The sequence below is a fragment of the Nyctereutes procyonoides genome, unplaced genomic scaffold (genome assembly GCF_905146905.1).
Source record: "Nyctereutes procyonoides isolate TBG_1078 unplaced genomic scaffold, NYPRO_anot_genome, whole genome shotgun sequence".
NCBI classification, from domain to species: domain Eukaryota; kingdom Metazoa; phylum Chordata; class Mammalia; order Carnivora; family Canidae; genus Nyctereutes; species Nyctereutes procyonoides.
In genome coordinates, this window is record NW_026575121.1 from 24,772,203 (window position 1) to 24,793,678 (window position 21,476).

At 34.3% G+C, this 21,476-nt stretch overlaps 1 pseudogene; it reads left to right on the plus strand.

The window, feature by feature from the left end:
* The first annotated feature begins 19,442 nt into the window (after window positions 1-19,442).
* LOC129516660 (60S ribosomal protein L36a-like) lies at window positions 19,443-19,762 on the plus strand (annotated as a pseudogene).
* Window positions 19,763-21,476: the final 1,714 nt, after the last annotated feature.

Below are 21,476 nucleotides of genomic sequence, written 5' to 3' on the forward strand. Positions count from 1 at the left end.
AACATAAAGATTCAAATGCTCAATTAGAAATACCAAGAATAGGATTACTGTGTAACAGGACATTTATCCACAAATAAGTGATTGCCAAATGCCCTCTGATTTCTTATACTTTAAATACTCAGAGGATCTTCAATTGTCTATTTGGCAAGTATCACAAATAATGGCAGTTATCATATAATCTCAGCAACAGAATTGACTGGGAAAAAAACATTTTCTTCTTTGAAAAAATATAATTCTATATATTTTATTATTCTCCTTCAAAAGTTATTACTTAAACAATATTATTCTTGATAAGTATAATGTATTTAATAATTCTTATTTTGTGCCTCAAAAATAAAAGATTCTGGGACATCTGGGTGGCTCAGTGGTTGAGTGTCTGCCTTCAGCTCAGGATGTGATCCCGGGGTCCAGGATTGAGTCCCACATCGGGCTCCTTGCAGAGAGCCTGCTTCTCCCTCTGCCTATGTCTCTGTGTCTCTCTTTCTGTATCTCTCATGAATAAATAAATAAAATCATTAAAAAATAAAATAAATAAAAGTTCCTCTATAATTTTCAAATGACTTATTTTCCTCTGGACAAGCTGCTGCACAGCAGTTACATCACCATGCTGACATATACCTTTTTGACATAATATAGAAGAGTAGGTCTGATTTGGCAATATAAAAGCTGATAATCAGAAAGCACTAGGAGGTCAATTTAATATTTATTAATTTAAAAATTCAAATGTAATAAATAAATTTTATCTCAATCATTACTGGGTATGACTTCCCTGGGAAGATTTCAAGTTACATTCTTAAAGTATTTTCAGGCAGAAAGGCCAAGATGATCATGGTTCATTGCCCTCAAAACTATACATGCATTTGTGATTTACTTTCATTTCCTCATCCCCACTAGTCATCTGTTAAAAAGATTAAAGTATGGATGCAAAATTCTAACAAAATATGTCTATAAATATTTTTCAATATTACCAACAGAACTAGACCAGTCTATTTTGCTTCCCAGGTAGGCACTGCAAATGTCACCAGTCAAATGGACAAAACCTCCATTTTTTGTTTTTCTTCTGAATTAAAGGAGCATATCCTGTTCTCTTCACGTTTGAGTATGAAGTCTTGGTCCTTAACCCAGCATCACCTTAACTGCATATTAATAAAATATACTGAAGACTGGAGAGTGAATCATCAAAGATCCACATGCAAATCTTTCCAGTTATTCCTAGTCAGAATTTCCATATCTCAGGGGGTAACATGAGAAACTTGCATTGTTCCCTCTGATTGACTCACTGACTAAAGAACCAGGTGAACAAGCTTGAAGATAGTGTTTCTTTCTCCTCCTGGTTAAGTGAATGTGCTCATAACTATTTCGGTAACTCAAGAGAGAAGATCCAGTTACAAATGTCTTAATTGTTTATAAATCAATAGGACATTTGCTGGTGACAATCAGAGAGTACTGGTGACGTAGAGATGATAACCAGCTATAAACAGTGTATTTGCACATCAATAGTGATGTCATGACTACCAGAGCAAGCTTAACTGCAAAGGATAATTCATTTTGGGGATTGATTTCCATTGCCCTTAATGAGTTTGTGTGAGGAAAGGAATTTTTCTCTGTTAATACTAAACTTAATGCTATGTATCTTTAGCTTCAAAGAATGTGTATATATATAATACAAAATAACAAAGTTCTATACACATTTAGGCAAATGGTAAATGTAACAAGCTCAATTTCTCCACCTCTTTGCTACTGTCTTGTTGGATTATGTACCTTTGAAATGTCAAGCATCTAAGCTTCAGATTTGCATTTTCAATAAAATCCCTGTTTCATTTAAACTTTATCCTGGTCAACTAAAAACATGCTGCATCTTAATTTCCTCCCATTTTGCATTTTAAAGAGTTCATATTCAAACATGGACATATGACCAAAAGTGTGCTCTGTAATACTACTTCCATTTAAATTGCTTACCTAAAATAAATGAAAGAATATAATTTTGATTCAGGTTTTAACTTCCTTTTGCACATACCATTTAATATTCACTTACAGTTGTATATTAAAACTTAACTAATTTTCTTTAATAGATGCATATTTTCATACGGGAAATTAGACATTATTACTGAATAATTTGTTTACTTCTTTCTGGTCTCAAAATTGCTTTTTGAAATGTCTTATTTCCTACATATTTTTTCTGGCAATGTAGTTTTTAATCACCCTTGGAGAGCCATGCCCAATCGCATATTTAGCACAATATATTTGGCTACCTGATGATGGATTCAAGGAATTCAGTTGTTTAGATAAGAAGAGAATAAAATAATGAGAACTTTCTTTATAAATGGGTGCATTGGTAGAGTCTCTGTCGAGATGCCTATAATTTTATCATTTGAATGTTCATGTACTTAGGTTAAGTCTTAAAGTACTGTAGTTAGGAGTATGGCTTAAGTCTTAATAGTAATAAGCCCATGTTTCACAAACTGGGAGGTGAATCCTCAGTAGGGTTGGAGGGGTATGTTGGTGAGTACCTAAGTATAGAAGAATAACTTGATAGAATTTTTCTAGAATAGCAATTTTACCAAATGGTGAGCAATTTTGAAGGAATATAATCATAACAAAGATTGCTGTACATAGAAGAGAGCTGACTATAAAATGCACATTAATTTTTAAGTGGATCATTAGAAATCTCACAGTGATTATGGAAATTTTTGGATTGTGTCCTTACTCCCAGTCCAGTTCCCACTCATCTCCCTCCTTGCTATTACAATTTGTCTGTAAGTGCAAATCATCAAGATTAGTAAAGTCCTAAACTGAAAATTCTAAAAAGGGTTTAAGACTGTAATAAAATTAAAATAATTTTTCTTAGTTACAAGTGTCACCCTCCCCCTTTTTCCCCATCATTCTGTTTCTGCAAATAAAACAGAATTTCACAGTATCAGTAAGATCTTACACTACTTCATGTTACTAGTCATCAACACAGGTATGTTAAGCATACCTTAACACTCACATTCCAAGGCAATTGCGATGTGTTGGACATAGGAAGAACCTGAGATTATTGATACACAGTGAACTGAGAAATCAAGGCTGGAGACAGAATCATGTATGCTGAAGCAAGAAAAGATAAGAGTGAGAGATGAGATAGAAAGAGAACACTTGAATTAGAGAAGCTTTGTGATAAGAAAAGAAACAACACATCTGCTTGAGCAGGTCACACACCCACTTTTAAGGCTATGTCTCAAAGATACATTTGGCATCTGAGCAGATTTCTCGGAGGCTAGTCAGTCCCAAGAATAAGCACCAAATACCAGACAAATAAATCTCTTATACACAAACCCCCAGGCCTTCATATGTATGTGTGTATGCATAAGCATGCTCACATCAACACACACACACCCACACACCTACACACACACACTATTTTATATCATTTATGAGAAACTTTTGCTGAAGATTACCAAAATAACATGACCAGCTATAGAAGCAAGGAAAGAAAACACTAGGTCTTTTTTTTTTTTTTAAGATTGTTTTTATTTATTCATGAGAGGCACAGAGAGAGAGGCAGAGACATAGGCAGAGGGAGAAGCAGGCTCCCCGCAGGGAGCCCATTGAGGGACTCAATTCCAGGACCCTGTGATCACACCCTAATCCAAAGGCAGATGCTCAACCACTGAACCACCTCAGTGTCCCCAAAACACTAGGTCTTTGAAAGAAGGTATGAAAGGAAATTACCAATGGGTAAAAAATTACCAGTTAATGACAATAAAAGATGACCGGTGGTACCAAGAAAAAAACCTCTCAATTTTTTTTTTAAAGAGTTCTTTCATTTATTCATGAGAGACACACCGAGAGAGGCAGAGACATAGGCAGAGGGAGAAGCAGGCTCCCCGCAGGGAGCCCATTGAGGGACTCAATTCCAGGACCCTGTGATCACACCCTAATCCAAAGGCAGATGCTCAACCACTGAACCACCTCAGTGTCCCCAAAACACTAGGTCTTTGAAAGAAGGTATGAAAGGAAATTACCAATGGGTAAAAAATTACCAGTTAATGACAATAAAAGATGACCGGTGGTACCAAGAAAAAAACCTCTCAATTTTTTTTTTTTAAAGAGTTCTTTCATTTATTCATGAGAGACACACCGAGAGAGGCAGAGACATAGGCAGAGGGAGAAGCAGGCTCCCTCTGAGGAGTCTGATGCGGGACTCAATTCCAGGACTCTGGATCAGAACTTGAGCCAAAGGTAGATGCTCAAGCTTTGAGACACCCAGGTGCCCCAAATGCCTCTTAATTTAATTCAGTATATATTGAATACCTAATATGCATGTGATCTGTTATAAATTTCTCAGTTCCTAAAAACTTCATGCCACTTCTGTTTAGGGTTGGCTACTTGCCTTTAACTTAACAAAAGCTATTTGTGCCAGCATGGATATGTATCTTAGAAGAATGGGTGTCTTTAATCTCTAAATCAGAAAAGTCCAAGACCTAAACTAGTAATAGTACAAATCATCATCAATATCATCACCATAATCATCATCATAAATAACCTCTTCCTTTTTTTAAAAGTTTGCCAATTGACAAACTATATGTTGTGAAAATCTACCTTTGGTCATCACTGAAAATTAAAAACTAAAAAACATTAGGAAAAATTCAGTTAAAGTATATCTTGTTTCCACCAAATCTCCTCTCGAACATTGTCAAAATGGCCTCCTCAACCAACTTTGTCACAAATTTCAAAAGGAGATAGTAATAATAATTATGTGAGTGTTTATGCATTAATAATTGATATAATCTTGTATTTATTCTTAAAAATAAAATTATATAGGTGCTGTAAAAAGTAGTTGAAAACCTTCTTTATCCTCTTCACATTTATTTATGGGGGAATCTCAAATACATCTTCCTTTTTTATAATTAATGTTCTTTTTAAGTGGTTTTCATAATTACTGTAATTCTTCTGAAGTCATCCAGCTTGTGTGTCATATCATTTCTATGTTGGTTGTATTGATAATTATTTTGGTGTTTAGTTATTATGGTGTTTTAGTGTCCTTTACTATTAAACAATGAAAATAATTTTTACTACCTGTTTGTAATTAATGCAAAACTGATCAAACACATAATCCAACAAATCAAATGTTCTTGAACACTGCTGCAGTATTTTAAACTTTTAATCAAATTATCTTCAGTATTTCAAATTAAGAACATGAGCTAAAATGACATTCCCTTAAAGTGTTCAAAAAACTTAAGTAACAAAACAAGCACACAAATGAGCAGGATATTAATTAAAATATTATCTCTAAGAAGAACATGATTTAAATATGATGTTATTAAATACTTCATTTCAAGTTCAGCTCTTTAGTCAACAAAGGTGAGAAAAATCTCTACCTCAACTCTGTTGAGATTTTAATAATATCAGAGATTTTTAGCCAGCATATTGTTCTAAGTAACTTGTACTATGATTTGGCCATAATCAGTACCTGTTGGAGTAGCTCAACCAGGGTTATACTTTGTCAACTACAGTAATGGGACAAATATGCCCCATGTTTCACATTTAGGGTCTTGTACCCTCACAGTTAAGTTTCTTGAAATCTAGTTTCTTGTGTGCTCATTGAGCATCTTTATGTTTTGTTCTTGGTCAATTTCACTTTGATTTGATCAAAACTTTTTAATGCAAGTCTGTGTAATAGCCTCTTTCTATAATTTGTGTAGTAACCCCTTACTTTTACTATTCCTATTAAGTTAATTGAATTAAAAACTCATCTAATTTTGGCTCAACACATTTACATAATTTTTAAAAGTTTTCCTATCAATGCGGTTTCTTATATAACTAATTCAAAGCTCAATCTATAGACATTCTATTGACAGTTTCTAGAGGCTACTTTAAATTTATTATATTTTATATTTTATTTATTATATTTTACCTCAGAGAAATAGAGAGAAGGAAGCACAAATGGAAGAGAGGGGCAGAGGAAGAAGAAGCAGACTCCCCACTGATCAGGGATCCCAATGTGGGGCTTGATCCCAGGACCTTGAGATCATGACCTGAGCTGAAGGCAGATGCCTAATGGACTAAGCCACTCAGGTGCCCCAAGTCTAAATTAACTTTAAAAAAATGAATGATTGTGTTTTTCTGTCCTTTGCACTTCAGGTTGTCCCAATTTTATTATTTCAGCTAGCTCCTATTCCCAGTAATAGAGACCTTCACTTAATTTTTTTTTCTGATGGTTCAAATTCTATAATTAAAAAATCACAGAATTTTTTAGCATTAGATATATATTCTATAAATCTCATTTTATGGATAAAAAAATGGGCTGAGAAATTCCGTGATATGATTGAGATCATGCTTTAATAGTTGAACCAGGACCAAAGGTCAACTGTCTTAACTCCCATTGGAAGTGTTTTTGAGGTTCTAGTCCAAGATCACAGCATAGGAGGCTCCTGAACTCACCTCTGCCCACAGACACATCAAATGAACAACCATACATGGAGCAATCTCCTCTGAAAGAAATCCAGAGCCAACTCAGTGACTTCTAATTAGGCAAATGAAAAAATATCAACATCAAAATGAGCGGTAAAGGCTGGGACACATTCTCATCATAATCCCTATGGAGCCTCAGCACATAAAATCAGTAGGGAATTCAAAACTTTCAGCTTCAACCTTTAAAGTAAATGGGTTGGATGCCATATCTGGTTCTGTAACTTTTAAGACTTCATTCTTGTGAGGGCAGCCTGGGTGGCTCAGCATTTTAGTGCCGCCTTCAGCTCAGGGCCTGATCCTGGAGACCCGGGATAGAGTCCCATGTCAGGCTCCCTGCATGGAGCCTGCTTCTCCCTCTGCCTGTGACTGCCTCTCTCTCTGTGTGCGTCTCTCATGAATAAATAAATAAAATCTTTAAAAGTCTCAGAACTTCATTCTGAGAGACAGGTCCTAAAAACATCTAATTCTGAAAGCATACTATTGCCTTGTATCCATGAGGTCAACAAATTGTCTTAGTTTCAGACAGTTCTTGATGAGCTTTCTTGGATTCACCATGGCTATCCCTTCAGAGCTCAACATAAAGGCAACAAATTGAAAACCCAGTTTTTCCTGGAAGGAGGCCTATTTGCTTAGGAAAGTTTAACAAGGTTGCAATATTTATGATCAAAACACAGAAGTAAATTGTATTCATACACTTTGGTTTTTTTTTTTTTTAATTCATAGTAAGTAGATATATAATAGTATCTCATTGTGGTTTTAATTTGTATTTCCCCCCAAAAAAATAATAATAATTTGTATTTCCCAAATTACTAATGGTGTTGAGACTTTTTAAATATGCTTGTAGCCTATAGCATAACTCTTCTGGTATATTGTGCAGATTCCTGGGATATTTTTAGTTAAAATATTAGTTTTCTCATTATGGAGTTTACAGACAAAAAAAAAAATGTTCATGACTAACCTCAAACTAGAAACAAGCCAGATGCTTGCCAAAATGAGGGGATAAATATACCCTGGTATATCCACACAATGGAATATTATTCAGTAGTTAAAAAGGGACAAACTCCTGATTCAGACAACTACATGGATGAATGTTAATTGCATTGAGCTGAGTGAAAGCAGCCAAATCCAAATGCTATCTGATGTATAATTTCATTCATATGACAATCTAGAAAAGGCAACAAAAAGGAACAGAAAACAGGTTGGTTGTTGCTAGATGTTGCAAATTAAATGGAAGAATAATAATAATAGAAGGGTTATGGGGGAGCAATAAAAAAACAATTCTGTATGGGTACTGAAGTGGTAGAGAGAGCACTGTACATATTCATCATAAACCTTATAGCTTAATATTTTTTTTATTTTTATAGCTTAATACTGTAAAGGTGAATTTTCCTGCATGCAAATTAAAACAAAGATCAGTCAGTAAGTCTGGAGAACTTAAGATGAAATGAAGAATGTGCTGTTCAATTGATACAGAGTGGAAAAAACTAAGGAGAAAAAAAACTACGCAAAGTATTGCCCTAAATTGAATAGTCAGTAGAAAAACTGAGGAAATCCAAGAAAGTCTGTAGTTTAGTTAATAGTACTATACTGATGTTAACTCCTTAGTTTTGACATTTGTATCATGGTTATAAAATATGGTAATACTAGGGGAAGCTGGGTGAAAGGCATATTGATACTCTGTACTGTCTTCATAGCTATTCGGTAAGTAAAATTATTTCAAAATAAAACATTAAAAATATTTAATCAAATTTTCTGATTGAATTTGATTAATTGTTTTTCAACAAACATTTGTTTTGTTACAGTCATGAGGCAGTGTCCAGAATCGACACCTCCATAAATGTATTCAATTATTTGGAAATATTCACGAAATATTGGAAAAGGATTCTTTTTCTACTTATAACAGCAGTGAATTATGGCTTTAGACAAGGCAATTTAAAAGGCTTTCATAATGTTTAAAATATTTTCTATGATTTTTCATATGAACTTATAAGCATACATTTCAGATAATATGATACATGCAACTCACTCTTATCAAAGCATTAACAACATAATTTAAGTTTTGCAATCACTACATTTATTCCTTCTCATGTATATATTATTGACATGAATTTGCCATGTGTGAAGAAATTTAGTTGGTTCAGATGACTTCTGCTAATTTGCAAAACCAACCCTAATTATATCAGAGGCTGAATATCTCATCTTGAAAGATGAAGTTTTTCCTCCAATTTAATAGACAAGTGAGAGTGTTTCCATATGAAAACTAACAAGTTTCATGAGGAAATAGAAGGTGTGTATAGGAACTACTTATCTCTTCACCAAGCTGAAGGATAGTCACAAATTTATAGCCCTAGTCTTAACAAGATCGACAATTATGGCAGTATCATTAAGTACTTCTCTTAAATTCATGTGTGATGATGTGGCAAATGCTTTCTCTATATACTAAAATGAATTTTTTTATCACTTCTTTTATTTTTTTTTAATTTTTATTTATTTTATGATAGTCACACACAGAGAGAGAGAGAGAGAGAGAGAGAGGCAGAGACACAGGCAGAGGGAGAAGCAGGCTCCATGCACCAGGAGCCCGACGTGGGATTCGATCTGGAGTCTCCAGATCGCGCCCTGGGCCAAAGGCAGGCGCCAAACCGCTGCGCCACCCAGGGATCCCTTATCACTTCTTTTAACATTTAAATTTTAAACTTCTATTTTTTTAGTACTGGTTCAAGATGGTTCAACAAAGAGAGAGGATAAAATAAAAAAAAAACAGGTCACAATGTAAATTTGAATTCAAAAGTGTGGATAATTATTAATAATATTAATAACAGATTACCTTTACTAAACATTAAGTTGCTAGCCAGTCTTCTACACAAATTGTCTCAATCATATCTCATAACAACCATCTCAAGTAAGTTCCATAGTTATTCTCATCCTACAAATTGGAAATTTAAAGCATAAGATACTACATAATTTGGCAAAGGGTACATAGGTAAAGGAAGCAGAACTTTAGTTCTGAGCCAGGGATTTATGTTCTCGTGTATTATATTATAATCTCTGCTTTATACTAAAGAACTGTCAACTACTAAAATAAATTGGTGAATTACTAAGAAAATGGTATAGTGATGTGCACAGAAAGTAGCATTATTTTGTTGTAATTGTTAAAATACACAAATAATAATTAACATGATGTATTATAATAATATGTCTGAAAATATGTGCTCACCTATGTTGTTATTTTAATATCACTAGAAGTTTATATACCACCTTTGGGAAATATATTTGTAGGCACTGGGGAGTAGAAATATTTGAGCATGGTGTAATTGGATTAAAGTTTTATTTTGTGGAAAATAAATTGATGGTATTTTACAGGAAGATTAAAAGGGAGAAAGAGTAGGAAATGACTAACCAATTAGTCAGCTAATGAAGCATTCCAACATGGACTGATAAAACTTTGAATTAGAGAAGCAGAGAACAGAAAGACAAGATTCAATGGATAGCAGAGGACACAATAGTGAAGAATGTACTTAATTTTGGTCTGAAGTATGAGGGGAGAGGGCAAAGAAATCATGATACCCAGAATGATACTGAAATGCCAAGCCTAGAATAGGAAAAGGATATTACCTCTAATAAATATAAAGCCCATTTGAGAGATCTAGGCTTATGTGATGAAACATTTAGTGACTGGCTAAGATACTATAGATTGGGAAGAAAGTAGGTAAAATGTAGTCCTGAAATAGTGTCCTCCATATTGTTTTCCAGGCTGGCTGTATCAGCTGGCATTCCCACCAACAGTGTAACCAAAGATGCAAAGGTGTACTCAGAAAACTATGGAATAGTCATGAAAGAAATTGAGGAAGACACAAAGAAGTGGAAAAACATCCCACGCTCATGGATTGGAAGAACAAATGTCTGTTAGAATGTCTATGTTACCAAGAACAATTTATATATTCAATGCAATCCCTATCAAAATACCATCATTTTTTTCACAGAGCTGGAACAAATAATCCTAAAATTTGTATGGAACCAAGAAAGACCCTGAAATAGCTGAAGGAATGTTGAAAAAGAAAACCAAAACTTGTGGCATCACAATCTTGGACTTCAAGCTTTATTACAAAGCTGTAATCATCAAGACAGTATGATATTGGCACAAAAACGGACACACAAATCAGTGGAGAGAATAGAGACCCCAGAAATGTATTCTCAACTCTATGGTCAACTAATCTTCAACAAAGCAGGAAAGAATATCCAATGGAAAAAAGACACTCTCTTTAACAAATGGTGTTGGGAAAATTGGACAGCCACATGCAGAAGAAACTGGACCATTTCCTTACATCATACACAAACATAGGCTGAAAATGGATGAAAGACCTAAATGTGAGATAGGAATCCATCAAAATCTTAAAGGCAAACACAAGCAGCAACCTCTTTGACATTGACCACGGCAACTTCTTGCTAGACACCTCTCTAAAGGCAAAAGAAACAAAGGCAAAAATGAACTATTGGGACTTCATCAAGATAAAAATCTTTTGCACAGCAAAGGAAACAGTCAACAAAACCAAAAGACAACCCCCAGAATGGAAGAAGATATTTGCAAATATCTCCTCAGATAAAGGGCTCATATCCAAAATCTATAAAGAACTTATCAAACCCAACACCCAAAGAACAAATAATCCAATCATTTAATGGGCAGAAGATATGAACACACACAATTCTCCAAAAAAGACATACAAATGGCCAACAGACACATGAGGAAATGCTCCACTTCACTCAGCATCAGGGAAATACAAATCAAAACCACAATGAGATACAGCCTTACACCAGTCAGAATGACTAAAATCAACAAATCAGGAAGCAGTAGATGTTGGCGAGGATATAGAAAAAGGGAAGTCCTCTTACACTAAATTTGCTTCTTAATATAGCAAAGACAGTTGGAGATTTACAGCCAGAGACCAAACTGAGAAGGTCAGTGGGTAGAAAATTAGGAGGTGAAACCTGATTAGATATCAAGGAGAAAAAAAAAATCCTGCTAAAGTGGCTTAACATAATTCTTGCTAAAGGCAAACTGAAGATTTAGATATCAAGTGTAGGAGATGAAGAACTTGACCAGATACCAAAAGTAGGAGATTATTCTTAAGCTTATTTAAGAGGATTCTTTCCTAAGGCTGGCTTCAACAGGCCAAGGGCAAGGTAGTAGGTCAAGGTTGAGCCCTGGGCAAGAAGAGAGCTCCAAAGAGGCTGACAAGGTTTGGTCAAGAAAAGAATCTATCGATATTTGAAGCCTTTGGAATGATTGAGTCTGCTAAGGGAGATAATGTGCAGACAAAATAAAGAAATTAAGAAGTTGAAATAAAGGAATATATATATATATATATGAAATGTAATGATTATATAAATGATGTAATGATTATATAAATGATAAATATAATGATTAGTAAAAAATGTATGCATAACATATTAGTATGTTTAGGGGTAAAAGGAGAGACTGAGATAGAGCCATGAATATTAAAGGAAAAAATAACAGAATGGTCAGTAATACAAATTATAGAATAAGGATTAGAACATCCCAATAAAATCATGAAGAAAACCAAGAAAGCTCAAATTAATCTGAGTTATTGAAACTTCTAGAGAAATAAATAATTGTTTTAAAAAGTGCTATGTTGAGAAACTGATTTGTGTATTCAATGACAGATACTAGACAATAAAATTTCCAGTCCTGTTACTGTTATAATCAAGATCCTTAGAAATCATCTCTTATATCTTCTTTTTCCTTCTGTTCACCTTACATCCTCAATTGTAGACATATTTTCTATTTTTATGCTTCTTTCTCTTCCAGGATTATTGTAGTTTCCTACTCTTAGCCATATTCTACCAATGAGCTCCTATGTCAAATATTAGGAGCACTATATTAGAACACTAGTCTTGTTCTTTTATATAGTATTAGTCTTTACCACTTTACCATCTATGAAATTGCATATGACAGTAATCACATTCCAATTTTTATATTATTATTTGACTCTCCTGAATGTCCCACTGCTGTGATTTTTTTCAAGGACTCAGGAACATATTTCATTTGTCATTCCACCATAAACAGAGAAGACAGAGTTTGAATCAAATCACGTATTCATTGAGTATTTGTTGAATAAATAATATCGAAGAGCATTGTATGAAACAAAGAGGGATGGGCACCCCTTTGCTTTAGTAATGTCATTCTGGAAAAAAAAAAAGGATGTTGACTGTGTTTTTCATAGAAGCATAAAACTTTCTTAAATCATCAAGTTGCTCCATAAATTGTAAAGTCTGAGTAAGGAAATGAAAACTTAGAACACATAGCCATTAAACAATGAATTCCAATTATCCACAGATCACTAAATTTCTTTTGCTGATGTTAACTTATTCACATCATACTCTAAGCCATATCTGTTCTCACAAAGATAGGTCATATTTAGCATAATTTATTCAGAATTGACAGCTCAAGTAATAAGATATTTAGAGAAAGTGCATATCTTTTGGATATATGTATACATAAACTGCCTTATGATACAAAGGCTTTGGAGCATTTTAAAATTTAAATTTTAAATTTAGATTTATAGTGATTATAGTAATTTATTTTTATGGTTCAATATTTATTAACAAGTTTCAATTTATTATGAAAGAGAAGATCCATCCAAAAGTGATCAAGGTTGATTCAGATATTGTTTTACAGGAGGTAATGAAAATTCTATCTTCTCTGGCTCTAGAATATCAATATCAAATATGGGTGGGCATGCCTATTTGGGTATGCCATCATATCACCTACAACTTTTACTCTGAAGACATTAAAATTTTTATTAGAGATGATTTGAAAATTAATTAACCAGGATAGGTTAAATATATTTATTTTCATTAAATTGTATATAAGTATACGAATTATAAGTTTTACACTTGTAGCAATAACATTATTACCTGGCAAATCTCTTCTCTCTATAGCCCAACCCTGATCTGAGAGTGACTCTTTTTCCCTTTGCAACATCCTTACTTCTCACTAAGCACTGCTACACTATTAAATCTCATGAAATCACTGCCGAACATTTCTCCTTCATGGACTGCATATTTCTTTAATACAGAGGTGTTGCATTTTTTTGTAGACTTCTATATCCTCTGTTTGTAGAGTATCGCCCTGCAAATGAGAGCTTCTCAATAGATACCCTACCAATAAATATTTATTAAATAGTTTCTATCTTATATTTGTTTATGGTTCATCAGTTTAGGTGGACTTTCTGTGTATCAGTATTGATAAAATAATTATAAGGAATTCCCCTCAAATTATTCAATGGGAAGTATTTAAAATAATATGTCATGAACCTATTCTATATTTCTCTCCCTTTCTACCAGTGTGCATTCTGATGAAAATTCAGGAACTGTCTTGGGTGATATCCAAGTGATAACAAGTTCTAAGTTCTATCAAATCTCTGCAGAATGCCTTCCCTGGGCTCTTCTTCAGAGAGAGACTTTTTATGTATCACCCACCTCTAGCTGGAAGTAAAAAAAAAAAAAAATCTTAAGACCTTTCCTACTCCTCAAAAGTCTTTTAATTAGAGTGTTTTCCTCTGATTCACTATCAAGATTCACTTACACCTATTTTTGTTGTTATAGAACAGTTAAGAGCTGTGAATCCTTGACTTGCTAGGGTTTTGACACTGAACTGGGTCACACTTTTTACTTTTCTAGGCAGATTCTCCTACCTCTTCAGAATACTCTTAAAAAAAAAGATTTTATTTATTTATTCATGAGAGAGAGCGAGAGAGGCAGAGACACAGGCAGAGGGAGAAGCAGGCTCCATGCAGGGAGACCAACATGGGACTTGATCCCGGGTCTCCAAGATCAGGCCCTGGGCTGAAGCCAGCACTAAACCGCTGAGCCACTCAGGCTGCCCAGAATACTCTTATCTTAATACAGTGTTCTCAACATGGCCATCTGTAAATGCTTCTTGTCTTGGTCTCTTGCTTTTCTCCATTGTTTTGTTTTGTTTTTCCTCTCAGTGCTGGATAATCTCCTGCAAGTCAAAGGTATTTTTTCTGTTCTTCCAAAACATGAATTTTTCACTTTGGATCCCAAATCTAAGTTCCCTTGCCTTAAGATGGCATTAGCAGCTTTTGTTTGCAATACTGGAAACAAATATTGCTTCATACCAATGAGACTACCATCTCATCTTTCTCTGGTTTTGGTGGGAAAGGGTAGCTGGTCCAAGCAAGAGAAGGGATCATGTATCTGGAGAATGCATAAATGGAACACTTGAGGAAAACTTGAGCTTCCCTGAGAATAGGGCATAATGTTAGTTTGTAGGGCGCATTGTTTGCAAGAGTGATGGAGACTCTACCCACGTGTAGCTCTGCTACTACTATTTGTGCGTGAGGGGAGAGTACATGCGGGAGGCTGGACTCCTACCCGTGTGCTAAAGTAAAATAAAACCCTGTATATAGTGACTAGAAATCTTGAATAAAATAAGTTTCCCCATACTGTAACTTAGCAGTAAGTAAATTGTCCACTTCCCTCTAATCACCTTCAAACATCTAAGTATTTACCTATATAAATCAAAATTAGAAAGCAGTTCCCAGACATTTGAGACTGTTTATTCTCTCTGGTGCTGGTACAACCTCAATAAAAGTAAAATTCTCACTAGTATTCCTTTGGTTTCTCAAAAGTCTGGAGAAACCAAACATTCTCGGTGACTCTGCCTAACAATTACAAGATTAGTGTTGGATTTGTTGAATTTAGGAAAATGTGACATTCTTGTTACATGTTTGGGGGCACTTTCATATCTTTCACACTCATTTTTTTGAGGGAGGCCTCTCTTAACTCGCAAATTGTCATGTTTAACTTTTAGTTATGTTATCTGTTTTTTATGTGTTTGACATCATCTTTGCTTTATATTTCACAAGCTTTCATAAACTTATAGAAATACTCTTTGCCAACCCATATTGCCACATGATTCCTGATGAGACATTAGCTTAGCTCAATTAATAACATGTAAGCATGCTAATATTTAAGACTTAAAGTCTGTTCTAATATTGTAATAATATTTTACTATAATCTATTATGTTAATTTGGTTCTAAATTATAATCCAACCACTACTAAAATTTGGATTATAGCAGATTCCAATTGGGAGTGTTACGTATTTCTTTATATATCACTCTGTCTCACTGAGCTACATCTCTTTGCCCTCAAGGGTCCAGCATACAACTCATTGAGGTAACTCTGCAAAAGCCCTGTTATTTGTTTGAAGAAGAAAGCAAGGAATCAAAAGAGGGAAAGGAGACATACTAGAAAGGGCAGGGATGGTGTCCATATACAGAATTTTATCATATACCAGAGAAAGAAACAATCTAATAAACATTGAAACACAATAGGTATAAAAAAGAAATACCTATATTTTATTACAGTTTAATGGAGATGAGAAGCCTGGATTAGACAAAATAAATGAATAGTCTTTAAAAATTATTGCTGTATGAAGAGCAATGATTTGTCAAGTGGATCAAAAATAACTGTGTGGACCCACTGAATCAAAACTATGTGTGTGTGTGTATGTGTATGCATGCATGCACTGAAACAGTTTTGATACATAAAAGACTTTACCAGGAAGAAAAAGAAAGTCTGAAAATAAAAATAAAGTACCTGTAAAAATATTGGAAAGAATTAGAATAGAAAAAGGAAGTTAATGGCAAAATGCTGAAATCCAAGTAGTCTGGAGTTTACTTAACAGTAATGTACCAATATTTGATTCTTAGTACATTTGGTAAGTGTGCTGTAGTAATATAAGATGATAGTATTAGAGGAAAATATAACTGCATTAAAGGTATACAGGAACTCCCCACTATCTTTGCAACTTTTCTATAAATCTAAATTTTTCCAAAATAAAAAAATAAAGGTAGAAATGTACAAAGTGAAGAGCAGAAAATGAAAATATTTTTACAAAAATAGGATAGGAAAAATATCTGAAAACCTTCCCCAAAATAAAAAGAATATTTGATGAGAAAGGAATAGGAAGCAGATGCCACATCCAGGTCCCTTGGTGATGTTTCTTTGGTTTCTGTAAGACACATGACCAGCCAGATCTCGTGGACTAAAGTAACTGTTTTTTTGTAGGAACTAACGGGAAGAAAGAGGAGAGGGAATGGGTTTCAGTCTGCTTTCTGTTCATATAGAACAGAGCTGTTCTATAGGACTGCTCTCCAGAAGAGATAGAAGCAGTGGGAGCGAATGTTAAAATGCAAAAGTAGATGGATATAAGTTCTGCTGGCAATACCTATTTTCTAATGCCCTATCAAGATCTAGGAGAACCTGGACCTGTGTTACTGCTGTGTGTGTGTCCAACACTCTGGCAAATGTGTGTCCTTTCCTCTATCCATCTGCTGCCTTTGCTCAACTATGTTACTATATTAAAATGTAAGTTAGCCTAACTATATTCTTCTCAGTAGATGGCTGGTTAAATAAAGTAGGATACATCCATACAGTGAATTCTATACAAAAACTTGCTAAAATAGAGGTGCAAGTTGCTATCTATTGACATGGATAAATCATAACAGTTAGTCCCAACATTTTACCAAGTGAAAAATATAGATTACAAAAGACTAGTGTATGTGTGTGTCTGCATCTATCAATCTAGCTCAAAATCGGAAGGATTTACTCTAAAATATTACTAGCACTTATGTCCAGATAAATGGTGATTTTTAACTTTCATCTTAATACTTTTAGTATTGCACAAGTTATTACAGAAGGCATATTACTTCAAGAAAGAGTCAGCTATTCCTCTTAAGAAAAAAAATGACTTATATTTACCACGCAAAGAAATGAGCTACTAGAATTTCAGTTCTGTCTTTGTCAGAGAGAAGTTTTGTGTTCCCAAATTACAGGACACTCATTAGTCTTCCTAACCATATCTAGACACAGGGGAGAGTGTACAAGAGAGCCGCTGCTTGTGGATTACTGACACAAAGAGATAGCAGACACAGTAAAATATAAGAGTTATTCCCATAGAGAAGGCAAATGTGGATCATTAGCACTGGCCCCTTTTGAGATGGCATTGAGAGTCAAAATTATGCTTAGGGAATTTCTTGGATTATGATGTATTTCAGGATAATGGAGCAAGTCCCTGTGCTACCCCATGTTGACAAATGTGCATTGATGACAACAACCATACTGAGAAGAACGGAACACTGGACTCAATACTGAGGAAGATTTACTACTGTAAATACTACTCAACTCATGTTCCCATATATCCCCTTTACTCTCTAGATGTTGGGGTCCCAGAACGCTCACCTCTACAGAAAATAACTGGATCCAAGCTCCAGAGAGAAGTTGAACAACTGAGGGAAGCCCTATTATAGCAACTACCTCTTCTTCCTCTTCCTTCCTTTCTTTCCTCCTCCTCCTCTTCTTTCTTCTTCTTCTTCTTCTTCTTCTTTCTTCTTCCTTCTTCTTCTTCTTCTTCTTCTTCTTCTTCTTCTTCTTCTTCTTCTTCTTCTTCTTCTTCTTAACTGGAAGTCTCTCTAATTCAAAAGATCTAAAGTAAACTTATTTCCTTCACTGTACTTAAGCAACCACCCACACAAAATGCTACACATAAAACCTTAATGTTCAGCCAATAGTTATTTTTCCTAAAGCAATACCAGTGAGATTGCCAACAAGCACAAATTTAGTCAGGTCTCTCTGACTCTTGGTTGATTTATGAGAAAATAAATAAAACTTGTAAACAAAAATATATTTAAATGTTCAAAATAAACACAAAGTAAAGCATAGCCACATGTATTATTTCTTCTGTATATTAAATGTTACACTTTTTAATGGTGTTACATACAGATGGTAAGAGTACATAAATGACTATCATCTTGTATCCTGCTATTGATGCCATGAGTATTTGATACTATGTTATTTGATAGCATATAGCAAAATACATCAAGTGCATCATATCAAAGTACTCTACCTTTTGACCAGATAATTGCATTCTAGAAATATTGTTTAAGAAATTGAACAAAAATAGGAATGTTTAACATGAGAAATGTTTTGTTTCTTTTGGTAAAAAAATAAAGTCATCTTCACATCTATCAATACAAGCATGACCATGTGATTATTAATGTTAGCAATGATTAATATTAGTGTTATTATTAACATTGTATAAATATTGGCAAGTAGTTTCTTATATGTATATGAAAATGTAAAGAATCAAAAATAGGGATCCCTGGGTGGCGCAGTGGTTTGGCGCCTGCCTTTGGCCCAGGGTGCGATCCTGGAGACCTGGGATCAAATCCCACGTTGGGCTCCCGGTGCACGGAGCCTGCTTCTCCCTCTGCCTATGTCTCTGCCTCTCTCTCTCTCTGTGTGTGACTATCATAAATAAATAAATAAATTTAAAAAAAGAATCAAAAATAGCCAAGAAAATACCAAGAAGAAAAAAGTTTAGAGAACTTAACCAACATTTATCAAAACTCATTTTAAAATATAATAATAAAGACAGTATGCCTTAGCACAAGCATAAATAAACAGACCGATAGAATAGAAGTCCAAAAATACACCCATGTATATCCACCAAAGGGCATATGACAAATGTGGTTCTGCAGTAAAGTAAGAGAATAGTCTGCTGAATAAATGTGTTGAGTCAGCTGGCTAACCATATGTATCTGAATAAATCCTAAATCTTGTCTTCTATCACACAAAAACATATATTCCAAATGAAGTACAATTCTAAATGAGAGACAAAAAATAAAATAAATCTTCTAGGGGTGAAATAAAATATCCTTATGACCCCAGGATACACAAAGATTTTTCAAAAAGCACTAAGCATAAGGGAAAAAATTATAAATGGACTAGATCCAATTTCATAAATTATTTTGTTCAAGTATCTCAATAAAAGAATAAAAAGATATGTCACACAATGGGACCAAATACATAGTGAACAGTGTCAATAAGAAACTTCTAAATATCAAAAATTAGCTTTCCAGCACACACCTTACTTGTAAACATGGTGAATGTTCCTAAGACCTGTTAGACTTTCCACCAGAAGTGTGGCAAGCACCAACCACACAAAATGACAGAATATAAGAAAAGCAAAGATTCTATTTCTGTCCAGGGAAAGTGGTGTTATGACAGGAAGCAGGATGGCTATGGTGGGCAGACTAAACTGATCTTTTGGGAAAAGGCTAAAATACCAAGAAGATTGTCCTGAGGCTTGAATGTGTTGAGCCCAACTCCAGATGTAAGAGAATGCTTGCCATTAAGAGATGCAAGCACTTTGAACTGGGAGGAGACAAGAAGAAAATGGGTGAAATGATCCAGTTTTAAGTTTCATATATTGTTATATTATGAAGGCAATAAAATCTTGAGGTTATGTTCGCTTGAAAATAAATAAATAAATGAATAAATAAATAAATATCAATAATTAAAGGGAAAAATTGTTAAAGACTTTAAGTCACATCTTGTAAAATAGGAAAATCTCATGTCTAACTTATGAAAATTGCCTCACCATCATTGTTCAAAAGGGAAATGCACATTAAAATCACAATAAAACATTACCACACACCTCCTGGAAGCTATACTTTTTAGTCAGTATTTTTCATAATCATGTGGAGTAACTATTATTATCATATGATTCAGTTTACTGAAGTATGATTAACAAATAATATATGTATATATTTAAAGTATACAACACGATGTTTTTGTATATGTATACATTGTGAAATGATGATCACAATCAAGCTAATTAACATAGTCACTGGCAATCAACCTTCTGCTCTTTGTTACTGTTTTAGATTTTGACATTTGTAGAGTTTGACATTTTTTAGACTCCACATATAGGTGATATCATGCAGTATTTTTCTGTGTTTGGCTTATTTCACTTAGCATGTCTTCCATGTTCATCGATGTTGCTACAAATCTGAATCTAATAATAATTGAAAAAACTCATTTATCACAACCAAGCAGAATGCAAGTGTGGTTCAATATTCATAAATCAATCAGTGTGATATATCAACAAGAGAAAGGATAAAAAAAAAACATATGATTTTTTCAATTGACACAGAAAAAGCATTTGGCAAAGTACAACATCCATTCATGATTAAAATTCTCAACAGAATAGATTTAGAAGAACACACCTCAACATAATAAAGGCCATATATTAAAAACCTACAACTAACATCATACTCAATGGTAAAAAACTGAGAGATGAAGAACAAGACAAGGATGTCTGCTCTTACTAACTTTATTCAAAATAGTAGTGAAAGACCTGACCACTGCAGTCAAAGAAAGAGGAATAAAAATCATCCAAATTAGTAAGGAAGAAGTAAAACCTTCAATATTTGCAAATGACATGATACTATATATAGAAAACCCTAAAGAGTCCACCAAAATCTACTAGAACTGTTAAATGAATTCAGTAAGGTGTCAGGATAAAAAAAAAATCCATATAAAGAAATCTGTTGCCTTTCTCCACACTAAAAATGAAGTGACAGAAAAAGAAATTAAGAAGACAATGTCATTTACAATTACACCAAAAATAATACAATACTTAAAAATAAACTTAACCAAGGAGATGAAAGGCCTGTACTCTGAAAACTATAAAACATTGATAAAAGAAATTGAAGACAACACAAATTAATGAAAAAAAATATTCCATGCTTAAGGATTAGAAAAACAAATATTGTTTGGGTACCTGGAAGACTTAGTTAAGTGGCCAACTCTTGATTTCCACTCAGGTAATAATTTCAGGGTCCTTATATTGAGCCCTTGTCTGGCTCTGCACTCAGTGAGGAGTCTGCTTGAGGACTCTCTTTCCCTCTCCCTCTACCCTTCTTTCCACTCTCTTTCTAAAATAAATAAATCTGGGCAGCCCCGGTGGCTTAGCAGTTTGGCGCCACCTTCAGCCCAGGGCGTGATCCTGGGGGCTCAGGCTCGAGTCCCATGTTAGGCTCCCTGCATAGAGCCTGCTTCTCCCTCTGCCTGTGTCTCTGTCTCTGTCCCTGTCTCTCTCTCTCTCTCTGTGTGTGTGTGTGTCTCTCAT